Source organism: Anas platyrhynchos, chromosome Z, assembly GCF_047663525.1.
Source record: "Anas platyrhynchos isolate ZD024472 breed Pekin duck chromosome Z, IASCAAS_PekinDuck_T2T, whole genome shotgun sequence".
NCBI classification, from domain to species: domain Eukaryota; kingdom Metazoa; phylum Chordata; class Aves; order Anseriformes; family Anatidae; genus Anas; species Anas platyrhynchos.
Genome location: NC_092621.1, coordinates 60,914,494 through 60,927,159, shown reverse-complemented (window position 1 = coordinate 60,927,159; position 12,666 = coordinate 60,914,494). Strand labels below are relative to the sequence as shown.

The following is a 12,666-nucleotide window of genomic DNA, read 5'->3' as shown; positions in this document are numbered from 1 at the left end:
CTGCATTCCCATCACATGAGTGCACATCCTCCACATGCTGGAGGATGTTTGAATTTTGTTCACATGAGACACAGAGCCCTCAGGGACCTGTAAGGACCAGGCTCCAGCCCTTTAAAGCAGTAACTGCCTTGCAAGCCTCTTCCCCCATGCTGGGGGACCGATAAAGAGAAGGGAAGCAAAGACAAGCCTTGTAACTCATCCTCCTGAAACGGATCCAGCTGACAAGCCTCAGGATGCTCTATCTCACATCCTTAATGTGAGATCCTAGCTTTGACACAGAATTCCCTTTCATAAACAACCCCAAGCTTCCGTGAAATACCGAGGATAAAACAGCAGCTCTGCCACAAAGAGGCTTTTCCTTCAACATCACTGTAAAGCCCGGACATTAATATATCAAATTTTTTCTTTACAGAAGAATAACATTAAGAAACAATTTATCTTTCTTGATTTGACACATGGGACACAGAGACTACTTAAACCAAAACTCTCTTTGTCCAACAAGAAAAGAATGTAAACTCAACTTAACTGAGGTTAACTTAACAAGGCAGGTTGCACAGGGAAAAAAAAAAAAAAGAAACAGTGGCAAAAATATAATCAAAACATAATCAAAACACGGGAGATGGAAGATTAAATATGTGAAACAATTATTTTAAAGATCATTTCTCCTCAAAATTCATACAAATCCCTTGTAGAGAGGAGTTATCACTCTCCACAATCAACAGTAAGAACTTCATCAAATAACAAGTGACAACGAGGTTAAAAAGTTAACCATCTCCATTCCAAAGTTTAGCAATAACACAGGTTATAAACTCATTTCTAAAACACTCAGGCAATCAGACTAAGATCTGAATTTTCATGTTTGAACAGGACTGAAAGCTGCTCAATTTCTTGTATCAGAATGCGTTAAAGGGTAGAGTGTGAGCCTGTAACTTCCCATGGTATGAATGTATATTTATACTATCAGCAAGCAATTAAGACTTGCTCATCTTCAATGTCTGGCATGTTCTGTATGAATCTGTAGAGTTTTGAACAAAATCAGCATAGTATACCTCAAGCTGTATACAGTATATTTTATGCCTATCATCAAAACCCACTTTTAATAAAATTATCCCGATCTGTCTACAGTCACAACAGGAAGAGTATGTTTTTGTTACTAGTTCTGTTTTCTGGTATCTGCCCTTGAAAAGAGGTGATGAAATTGTCTTTTACATACTCTGTTCATTTGAAAGTGCTGTTAGCTGCAAACACAATAGAAAGCGATATGCATCTCATCCTGTACAAGATATATTATGTTGTTTTAGGTTGAATCTGATTATCCTCATCCTTGTTACGCCACTGTCTGTCCTTTAACCAACTAGTAAGTTCTGAATTGTACGGTCCACTGTGACCAATGTTCCAGCTACTCATCTTCACAGGCAAACATCCCCACGAATACCTTCAAAGCTGAGCAAAGAGGATTTCACTACAAACCCTTCAGTGTAGCTATGTAATATCTTTATGCAGTGTAGCTATGTAATATCTTTATGCACTTCTTAAAACAAATTTTAATATAAAATACCCTAATTCATTATGTGCAGCACATACTGTCAGAACATAATCTCCAATATAATAACTGTTGACAAAAATGAAATTAACAGACCAATTAGACTATCAAACAACTGAAACAAAACTAGATGGCTACATAATGGTAAGCAATGCTTTCTCCTACATGCATAATTTCCATTGTATTCTACACAGTTACCTGTTATTCCAGTTAATGGCATACAACACGACCATGAAATGAGGTCTGCTCCAACTACTCTAAGTGCTACTGATATAATTAGACCATTACAGCATTACCACCAAGCAGAAATCAACTATCAGTTTGGGGTTTATAGGGGAATAAATAACAGGACTGGAGTGTCTGCCTAATATGACAGAATTATTTTATTAAGTAAATGACAATATGTAGTACATAAGCAGAAAGCATTATGATGATACTAGGGCAGCCTGCTAGGTAATTGGATTCCTCAGAAACAGCCCTTCATGTGTGAATGTGAAATATTTCTCATTATATGCAGAAATTTTAAGAGAGTGAAAATGCCACATATCAACATCTCCTGCAGTTGGCCATACCTTATAGCATAAACTTTATGCTGTAGTTTACATGGTATTTTATGGCAATATAACAGTTCAGTTAAGAGGGCATGCAAAAGTAAGTTGCAGTTCTGAAAGAGGAAAAAAAAAACTTATCTGTGATCAATGAGAAGAAACCAAAACCCAAGAAATAGCAATGAAATATGTTAAATCTGTTTATAAGATATTTAGCTGTGGTAATCTCTGAGTTCAGTGGCATTTATGATTTACTGTGAGTACATAATTCAGTATTTTCCTTAGTTGGTGCCCCAAAGGGTACCTACTTACTTGCTTCTAGGCACTCAGCATTCTTCTCATAGCCCATATTGATACTGAACATCATTAAAATAAAGTTTTGAAATTATTTTGGGAAATCTTCCACTTTACTCATTTATATCAATATCCAGTTATAAGTAACATATATATTATACTTAGATACAGTATTACATAGATCTAATGTTACAAACAATAATTTAAGCAATACTCTTGCATATAGTAACATAGAAGAAACTATTATGAATACTATTAAATTCTGAATGTTCTTATTTACATGTAAGGTTTAACAGAGTGGGAGAGTTTCCTTTGTTAAATAGTCTTGTTTAGTAGCGTTTGTTTAAACAGTCCACTTGTATTTTGCAGATGAAGATGAGGTAATCATACAGATAGCGTGCTTCTGGCTGTATCACTGAACACAGAGGAGCTCCATGACTCAATATTCATAACTGTTTTATAAGCTATAATTATACTATTGAAATGTTTTATGTGCACCTGTATTTATAAATTTGAGGATTCATACCATCAGTCTTCTGGCTACCTGAAGTCAACACATGCACACTTTCTTTATTGTCCATGTGCATTATCAACAAAACACACTTAAACACTGTTATTTAAAACTATGAATTTTAAATATTAGACGTATCTGTGGCAATTCTAAAACAGTTTTTGAAGGAATTAAGCAGCAGTTTGACAAACTACTAAGAATATACTTAGACAGGAAGTATTCACTTTACTTAAAACAGTGTACTTTCACTTTTTAACTAATTGATCATTTGTCTGTAATTTTTTCACCCACATCTCCTTTTTATTTTTTAATGTAACTAATTAACAGAAATTGTAAATAAATCTGAGTTTTTTGTTTTTTGTTTTTAACTACCTGAAGAGTAGCATTGCAAAATCCAGTTAAAACTTCATTTTTCCTGTTAAGTAAGCCAAATAAAAGTTGCTGCAATCATGCACTAGTTTCACAATAGTAACGTTAACATTGGTAGTAATGAAGTATGAATGGAAATGCACGTACGTGAAAGCAAAAATGCAAGAAGAGATTGAGAGTTAAAAGAACAGCATGCATTGGCACCTAAGGACACCGTAAGAAGCAATACAGAGGTAAACATGGAGATGTTGCCTCCACCAGAACCGCACCGCAGATAACTTGTTAGCAGAAGATCTGTGATGAGACCACAATGCAGATGATTCATTAGAACAAAATCTGCACTCAGATAAAATGAAGATGACAAAAAAGGTTGTGACACATTATTTCCATTCAACAGGATGATGGACTATTGCTGTAATATTCTCAAAATGAGGAAAATACTAACAATGACCAGAAACCTTGCCTTTGATTTAAGGTGGATCAAATAACTGGAGTGTGCAGCTGATGACCCTGCCACAGTAACCATGTATTCTGAAAGGTCTTCTTATTCCCTAAATCAGTCTGTCACCACCACCCCAGAGGAAGCCAGAAATCACAGCAAGGTATATAGCAATAGCTAGCACTCCCTGCCCCCTGTGCTGCATGAAATAGTCCTACTCAGACTACCTGGACACTGCGGTTCGGTGTTGTGGCAACAAGGATGCAGGACTATGAGTGGAGGCAGATGCAACATGCTTCAGAAACTAACCAAAAGGAAAACCATCTTCCCCCAGGAACTCTTCCATTCAGTAACTGGACTATGCTTACAAAACAATAAGCAATATCCTTGAAAGGGATTCCAAAATAGAAAGCAGTAAGAAACCACAAGAAATGGAACATACATGAAGAACATTTTTTTTTTAAAGAAAGGGAACATTTTTTTTCTAAATGAAGATACATTAAAATAATAAGCATTCTTACTTAAAAGTCCTTCTAGGTAAAGCAAAAAGTAATAGTGTGAAGAAATAGTAACAAAACTGAAAAGATGCAGAGAGAATTTCTTGCAACTATCGAAACACTGAATTTTTATGTTTAGTTGACTTGAGATTTCAAACAGATTGTCTATTTCTCTTGTCTACTAGTTAAATGGATGAAATTTTCATTTATTTTTGTACAGCCTTGAAGTAAAATAGAGAATCATCAAAGCCTAAAATACTTGAAAAGATAAAAATCAAACTCTAGTCTCAAATGTTGCAATAAAAGATGACTGTATAGTGGGACTTTGGTCTTATTTAATCAGACAGATGAGCTCTGAGCTGAAAGGAATTTTTAATGACCACCACTTAATTGCCCAGCAAAGATGTTTGACTGTTCTCCCTGTACTCTTGGTATCTATACAGCTGGAAACCATGCAGGAAGTAGGAGGAAGGCAGAGCCACATACGAATGTACAAGGCTAAGAAAAGAAGAATGGAGGAAGAAGAGATGGGGTCTGCATGTGTGCGTTGCAAGAGAGCTGGATGGACAGTGTGAAGCTGGACGGACACAGAGAAAAGGAGGGCATGTGTGTGTGTGTGTGTTCTGGTTCACAGTGATATGCCCAACAAAAGTGAAGGTGGCAGAGGCAGAAGCAAGGCAGGTTGCAGAGGAGTAGAGACAAATAAAAACAAGCCAGAGGCTTAATTGATTGCAAGAGGAAAGGATAAAGTAAGAGAGAGGGGGAAATAATAAAAAGAGATAGAGGTCATATTTGCATGAAGAATATCTGCAGGGTAGACAAAAGATGAGCTTAACAACAGCTAGGTACTCAGCCAACTAGCTTATTTGACTAAAGTGTTTTTTCCAGTGAAAAAAACAGGACTTGAATGGGGAAAAAAAAGCCAGTCACTATCACTGTTAAAAATCCGCACCTTATCTGCAATTCGGATTTCTCTAGAATTCGACCAACTACTTTTTCTGTTGTATTGATTTTTGACACACTGCACAGTAAAGATTCGGGATGTGACTGCAAGATAGGACACAGATCTGAAATTTGCTGGCAAGAGGCTGCTACTGAGGATGCACAATACAGCCATGAGCCAGACAGTAAACATTTAAGGGGTCCCTACACAGAAGCAATTGGAAAAAAAATAATAGAATGAACTCCACACAGATCTCACTGCTTCCAGAAACACAAAATGGACAAAAAATATACAAAGCAGAAAACACAGCATCTGAGTCACATAACATGGAAGTTAGCAGTATTTTCAGCCTCAATCAGCATTCCAGGCCTATGAATGTAATCAGCTGCACATCAGAGAGAGCTGGGCTAACCTTTATCCTCAGGAAAGCTATAGTGTACATGTACTCCCGTTACTCTTAGATACAGTCAGGCCTCATTCATTCAAGATGATAGTTTATTTAGACAGTCTAGCTAGCAGAACAGCTCAGGTCATCAGAATATTATTCACCACACCAACAAATAAATTACATATACCTCAGTTTCAGTACTGAGGCTTTGGTTCCAAACTGGCCTGTTAGCTTCAGTGCAGCTAGCAACAGGAAGGCCTGGAGTTGGATGTGATTTGGTGCTATACCCTAAAATACCACTACATACAGAAAATATGAGAAATTCCTCAGAAGTCGTGTTAGTTTACTAGGTTGTATCAGCTTCACCTCAGCACCAGCTAGACTGAATTTGTAGGCATTTGTCCACTTTATGCCATATTGCCCTCATTTCCAACAAAGGGCTGCTAGGCCAGGCAGAACACTGGGTTTTATTTGCAAATGCTTCTGACCTAACAGGCCCCCTGGAAGTAAAAGTGCTGTAACATACAGAAAATAGTAATGCAGTCACCTTAATTTCAGGAGAGTAAACCAAGATGGACCACAGCCAACTGCAGACAGGACAGCATGAACAGGTAACCCCAAAGCTTGGGCTAGTAATGCCTTATCAGATCCTGTTACAGGCATTACAGAAATGGCTCTGCTCTTTCTGAACGTGCCTGGGAGCCAGCATCACTGAAATCATGCAGCGCTGCACCTGAGCTAATAAAACCTGTCACCTCAGAATTGTTTCTGCATCAATGGCATGCGTAATTTGCATCCCAAATGATTCAGTCCAGATCTGAACAGGTTACCTTACCCAGTTGCAAAGATGGATGTTATGACCTTGCTGAACTTCACCTTGAGAGCTAGTTATGTATGTCTAGATATGAGCTGAACAAACACAGTTGAAACCTGAAGTTAATGCCTAATTCAGACAAGCTTCTCATACTGTCAGACTACTGAATGATTTTATATCTCAACTTTTTTCTAGCTGCAGGTGTTCAGTGGATCTACTCCAATTCAAGTAAGCATGAGCCTAAATAAAACAAGGAACACAAGCTCTGTATACAACTAAGTTGTGGGGTTAGTTTTTCTGAACCATGTATCTGCTATCAGACTGTAGTTCTTTGGATGCATCAGGAAAGCAAGCTAGTGTCCCAGATAAATGTTTCCAATGCACTTAGTACTAGAGTGAAAAACATCCAGAAATGCACTCTGGAGGAGGGGAAGCAGAGTAATCCCACAACACACTAAAAGCAGATCACTGATACAATAGATTAAACGAGGCCTACGGCTATAGGACAGATTTGGAGAATAGAAACAACTCCTGCAAAATTGTTCAGAACTCTGTGTGGTTAGGATCTGCTGCACAGAGGAAATTAAATAGTAACTAAAGTCTGTATCATAATATGTATGCAATGAGAAGCTACATTAACACTCAACAGACAAGCCAGATTCTTAAATTGTCTTTTTTTGAATGCCTGACTTTGGGGGGAGGAAAAAAAAAAGCTTTAAAATATATCTGGGGATGTAATTTTAACTCTGTCAATTATAAAAATATTTATATAGAAGCTTGAAACAGAATGCAAGCTATAAGCTGGTGATTAAACAGAACAACAGCTAAAAGGAAAAATGTGACTGCAAGTTTCCTTCTACCACCTTGAATCAACAGCTGGAACTTACAAAGATGTTTGCATCTGCTGTCAATTGAGTATATCCTTCCACAGAGAGATGGTGCAGGTGTGATGATGGTGCTTATCTTAACAGCCTGCACAGATTCTCTTTGCTGAACCTTTGAAGTTTCTGCGAGATAAACTCTTGAAATATTTGCATGAAGTGGTAACTGTACCACAAGATTATACAGCTATCTCCAAATCCCTCACTGTATAACACACAATTCACAAACATGCAAAGTTCCTACCTCTAAAATAAATTCTCTTAGGGCAAACTAGAATACAAGCCAACTGAAATGAACATAAAGTAAGAGAAGAAAGAATTCTGTGGCCTGGTATTGTTTTTTGCATCTTGCAGATTACATTTGATTTTGATTTGTTTTTTCCCTAAACATAGGAAGAGAAAAAACGCTCACAGTTTAAAGGGAGTCCTGCAATTCAATTTTGATTGCATAACATATCAAGAGCAAACAAAAACAGAGTTAAGTGATGCTGAGTGTTCTGGTGAATTGAAATCCCTTATTATCAATGCAAAAATACCATAAGATCTATGATGAGCAAGAGGAAAGTTGGGACCAGGATAATAATACTAAAGAAAGGTAAAAGGGAAAGGTATTCTAGTTTCTTCTTTTCACGTATTTTCCCATGAAAAGATGCTGGGTTCATTTGGAAAGGAGGAAAGAAGAGGAAGCATATTTTTCAATCCCTTCATTATTTTCATTCATCATTTCCTTTATTGTTTTCATGGTAATCATTTTTACACCACAGCAAAATCCTAGATTTCTTTGTCTCAGGTTGTATGTCTGGATTCCAGCCAGTTTACAGATAATACCAGCAGTATTCCAAGCAGTCTCTCTGATCATCATGTAAATTTGCTAAAAATGAGCTGTTATAAAAACTCCTTATGCCCTATGTGGCCTTTCACTGACTCTGGCAAATTGTTCTTTTCCTCTTCTGAATATCAAAGCAGCTCCTCATTATTACTACTCTTTCGGTAGTCTTAAGGTCAACAATGCAGGATAAAGAACACAACAAAAAAACAATAAAACCAAAACCACTGTGAAAACAGATGCAGAGAAAAGAAAAAAGAATAAATTAACCTGTGAAATAGGACTAAAATGTTCAATTTTATAGATTGATGTGGCATCTCAGAGAATTTATGTGCTTTTTATATAGTAGCATAAACCATGTTTTTACATAAAATTCTGGTGCTCCTCATATTGGAAACCATTTCTGATGAAGCCTTATCTACATTACGAAATTCTTGCAATGAAGGCTACCGAGTGTATTTGTGGAGTCTCAAATACGCAGCAACTCTCCCTGAACAATTATAAGACCAGCATCCCACCTTTACAGCATTACTTTTCATTTAGATGAAGTCTTCAGTCAAATACATATGAAAGTACAAACTTGAGGCTCAATATTAACATCAAGTGTTTGGATATATGGGATTTCTTCTCCTGTAATTCATTAGCAACTCTCATTTTACTTCACCTTTTTTTTTTCTTAGGATAAACAGAGCACTTAAAATAAATCACAGAAGATTACTACAAAATTACTGTATTAAATTATTTAATACTTTAGTATTTGTATTTTTAGCTCAGAAAATATGAGAAAAAATCCAGCTTGGCATCAAACCCTATTAAGCTTACTTATCTGACATTTCATTATCCAGTTGTAAGAAAAAAAAAGAAAAAAAAAAAGAACATTGCAAAGAAAATATCTTTTAGCAATCTATATGACTTTCAGTTTCTTATATTACTAGGTTCTAAGAGTCCAGTAGTCACTCTAACCACAATTTTTTAAAGGTATGAAAACTCTGGTGGTATGCAGCAACTCAAGAGTTGTGCTCTCCTTTTTCTGGAGCCAATCTACTTCATTTCCATTCCTTCAATGCAGAATTTAAACTTCATTGCCTGATATTACAATTACCATATGATTTATTTCACTGTATTGTAAAATAATACATGACTTTTAGACATGGAGGTCTCATTAGCTATGTTCTAACACAGCATTTGAAATCTGTCCTTGGACAGTGGAGTCTTAGAAGAAGAAACTTGCTTTCAAAATACTGTGTTTGTGGTTTTTTTGGGGTAACCTCAACTGAGTCAGTATCAGTAGGGTCAGACTTTGCTCACTGTATTGTCTCTAGGTAAAGTTTGATGTCTTAAATCAAGGCTCCTTATCTGCCTGCTGTTAAAAAACAGTCCCACACTGCATGTATCCCATTCACTGTGCACGTGCTATGCAGATGATCAGCAAACTGTCAACAAATTAGATTAGTGTGGCTTACTATGCAGAGACGCCTACAAAAATTTTGGATCCCATACCATGTGCTTCTCTGGGTGAAGACATCACACGCCAAGGGACCTGGGATTAATTGACTCTTTGTGTCTAGAAGCCAGCACATCTGCCTTAACGTGTAAGTGCAGAGGACTTGCTCGGCATGCACATGTGCATTGACCAAGTACATCCTAAAGCAAGAGCCCTAATGGAATGTGAAGAGCAGAAGCTAGCAGTAGGAAATCAAAAAACATGAGCAAAGGTATGCACACAACAAAAGAAAAATGAAAATCTAGCTTCCATTAGGAACACAACATACCAATGTGTGAGGATTGCTCTCCTCAAATTTTCTTTATGTCTTAATATGTTCAATCTGATAATTCAAAAGTCACAGAGAGAGTCAAAACCACCAAACAATGAGAAATCTCTAAGAGAAGATCTCCATTAATGTGATGTTGTAATGCAAACATCATGTCCTAATAAGAGTTTTCCCAGTTATCCACTAAAAAAATCACAGAAAAAAATATATATTACTGTAAAATTTAGGTTATTTTTTATTACATGATAGTCTAAAAGCCACATAGCAACTTCAGCATTGTGCTTTTAAATTGATTTGGACAGCTCTTTGTTTTTTTTTCAGTTAGTATTTCAATGTCATTTAGGTAGAAAAGTATAAATTAATTATTTGCAATTGTGTTTTAAATGTTATTACAAATTATCCATCATACAATCACAAGTCAACATTTTAAAATCATCTGCTTTGCTAAATTGCTTTTTCACAGCAGCTACCTAGCATAATTTAGGCCTGTAAAGTAAGATTTTTCTATAGATCTCTGTGCAAATATATAAAACGTTTATACGAAAAAATATAAAGGTCGCAGTGACTCAGTTTCAACAGTCCAAGTTTTTTTTATCAATTAGAAGAACAGCTAGTAGAAAGCAATAATAAATTTAAGTTATATAATAAATAAATACTTTCCTACACAAGCTAGAAGCACATACCTCCCAAATAATGCTCTTCAGAATACTGATCAGGGGTTTCTTGTCAGTAGGTAACCACCACAACCTACTGAGATTTTTGTCTGTGGTATATGTGTCTAAAGGAGTAAGAAATCATTTGCAGAATATCCTCTTTTGTTTTCAGGGAAACTGTTATGATTCTTTACTTTTAGATTGGTGCCAGCTGCTTATCCAGAATACTGGAAAACACAACTCTTAAAAATATTCCAGTATTTTTCACCTATATTAAAATGCATGTTGCTCAATATAGGTTGTTTAAAGTGCACTAAGGAATCTTGTGATGGTCAGGGTGAGTATTTTCTTAACATACATGTTTTACAATTGTCTAAAATATTTGTTATGTTCTCTGACTCTTCAGAAAATATATGTCTTTCATCAGATAACAGGACTCTGTCAATTTCATGGAATCATAGACTCATTAAGGTTGGAAAAGCCCTCCAGGATCATCTGGTCCAACCATCCCCCTACTACCAATGTCACCCACTAAACCCTGTCCCTAAGCACCACGTCCAACCTTCCCTTGAACACCCCAGGGATGGTGACTCCACCATCGCCCTGGGGAACCCCTTCCAATGCCTGACTGCTCTTTCTGAGAAGGGATGCATAGTTTTTAATTCAGTTTACATTTTTAACAGAGTAACATCTTTTTACATAAGTTTTAAAATAACTTTTTTAATACTTGAATAAATTAAGATACTTAATTGAAATCTGAATGAAACCAGAATTAGCTGCTACTGAGCAGCTACCAAGCCACACCACAGTAGTCTCAAAAGACACAGTAAGAATACAGCACATATGTATTCGGGATATAGAAAAAGGGGAAACATTAAACAGAATACAAGAAAATTAACACAGAGGAGATTCCCTGCTTAATGGAGCTGTTTCTAATGTTTCTCCTCAGGGAGAAACATCGTCTGACATTTATGAATTACCAGACTTCTCAGCCAGACATTTACAGAATACAATTCTAACCTAAAACATGCCACTTTTAATTATTAAAAAGAATGCCAGAAAAACAGCTTAAACACCTTAAAGCATGTTTAAGACAAAATGTAGACAAAGCAGATACCGAGAGAGGTGGGCGTTAAGCACAATTTAACAAGCCTACCAGCCTTCTGTCCTTCAAAGCTTTACATATCAAGTCAAAGCACTGACAATAATTCTTATTTTTTGTTACCCCAAACTTGCCATTAGAAAACAGAAAATTAACATCAGAATAACTTTTCTAAACTAATTTATTCTTTTTTTTTTTTTTTGTCTTTCTTCTGCCAACTTCTTCAGAGTTGGCATCCATATCTCTTCTAGATTATTTAGTCACTCTGATGGTATGGTAGCCAAGTTTTAGCCCTCAAAAGAATATGGGAAAGTGTGATGACTTGAAGACTGTGCAGCATTTCTGAGGGCAGGCAGGTGTGGAAGCTAGCCAGAGGGCTTACAGACCAGCAGAACAGGATGGAAATTAAGAATTTTCTCGCAGTTTCAAAGCCAGGAGACAGAAGAATTTCTGCATAGACTTGGACTGCAAACTAGGCATGGGAATCAAAGACTCTAATTCCTTCTCTAATGGTATTAGTATGTTTCAACTACTTGTCCTAGACTCTTGAAAACCCTGAAACAAAATGATGATGCTGTTAAAAGATCAGGATTTATATTTATCAGCAGAGATGTCTGGAGAAGCTGATTACCAAAGTACATCTTAAAACCCAGAACATTGTTATTAGTCTCCATTTGAATAATGTTAATCATGTGTACAAATAAAATGATCTAATATAATCTCAAATACAATAAATTGAATAAAGGTATAAAAATCCAATAGGTCAAAGACTGAATTCATGTTCTTGTACTAAATCCAGAGCTCAAGTTATAAACGATCTAAGTCTTTATGAAGGAAATGGTTCTTAAAAACACCCTACAATATACTTTTGAAGACAAATTCAGTGATACATAAAACACAGTGTTGCATATAAAGCAGTACTAGAGGCCACCACATTTTCCAGCAGAACGAATCAACAGAGAGGTATAATTGCCCAAAAGCCAACTTTTCAACCCAACAATTTGAGATTCTCTTCAGTCATTGGTGAATAACTTGAACAAAACATCCCAAAAATAAATCAAGACCAATCCATAAACTGAACAATTA

The 12,666-nt window shown here is 36.2% G+C and overlaps 1 protein-coding gene across 5 annotated transcripts in view; it reads right to left on the bottom strand.

Annotated features, from left to right (window-relative positions):
* Positions 1-12,666, bottom strand: part of FER (FER tyrosine kinase) — a 190,510-nt gene that overhangs the window by 54,171 nt on the left and 123,673 nt on the right. The window lies entirely within an intron of this gene.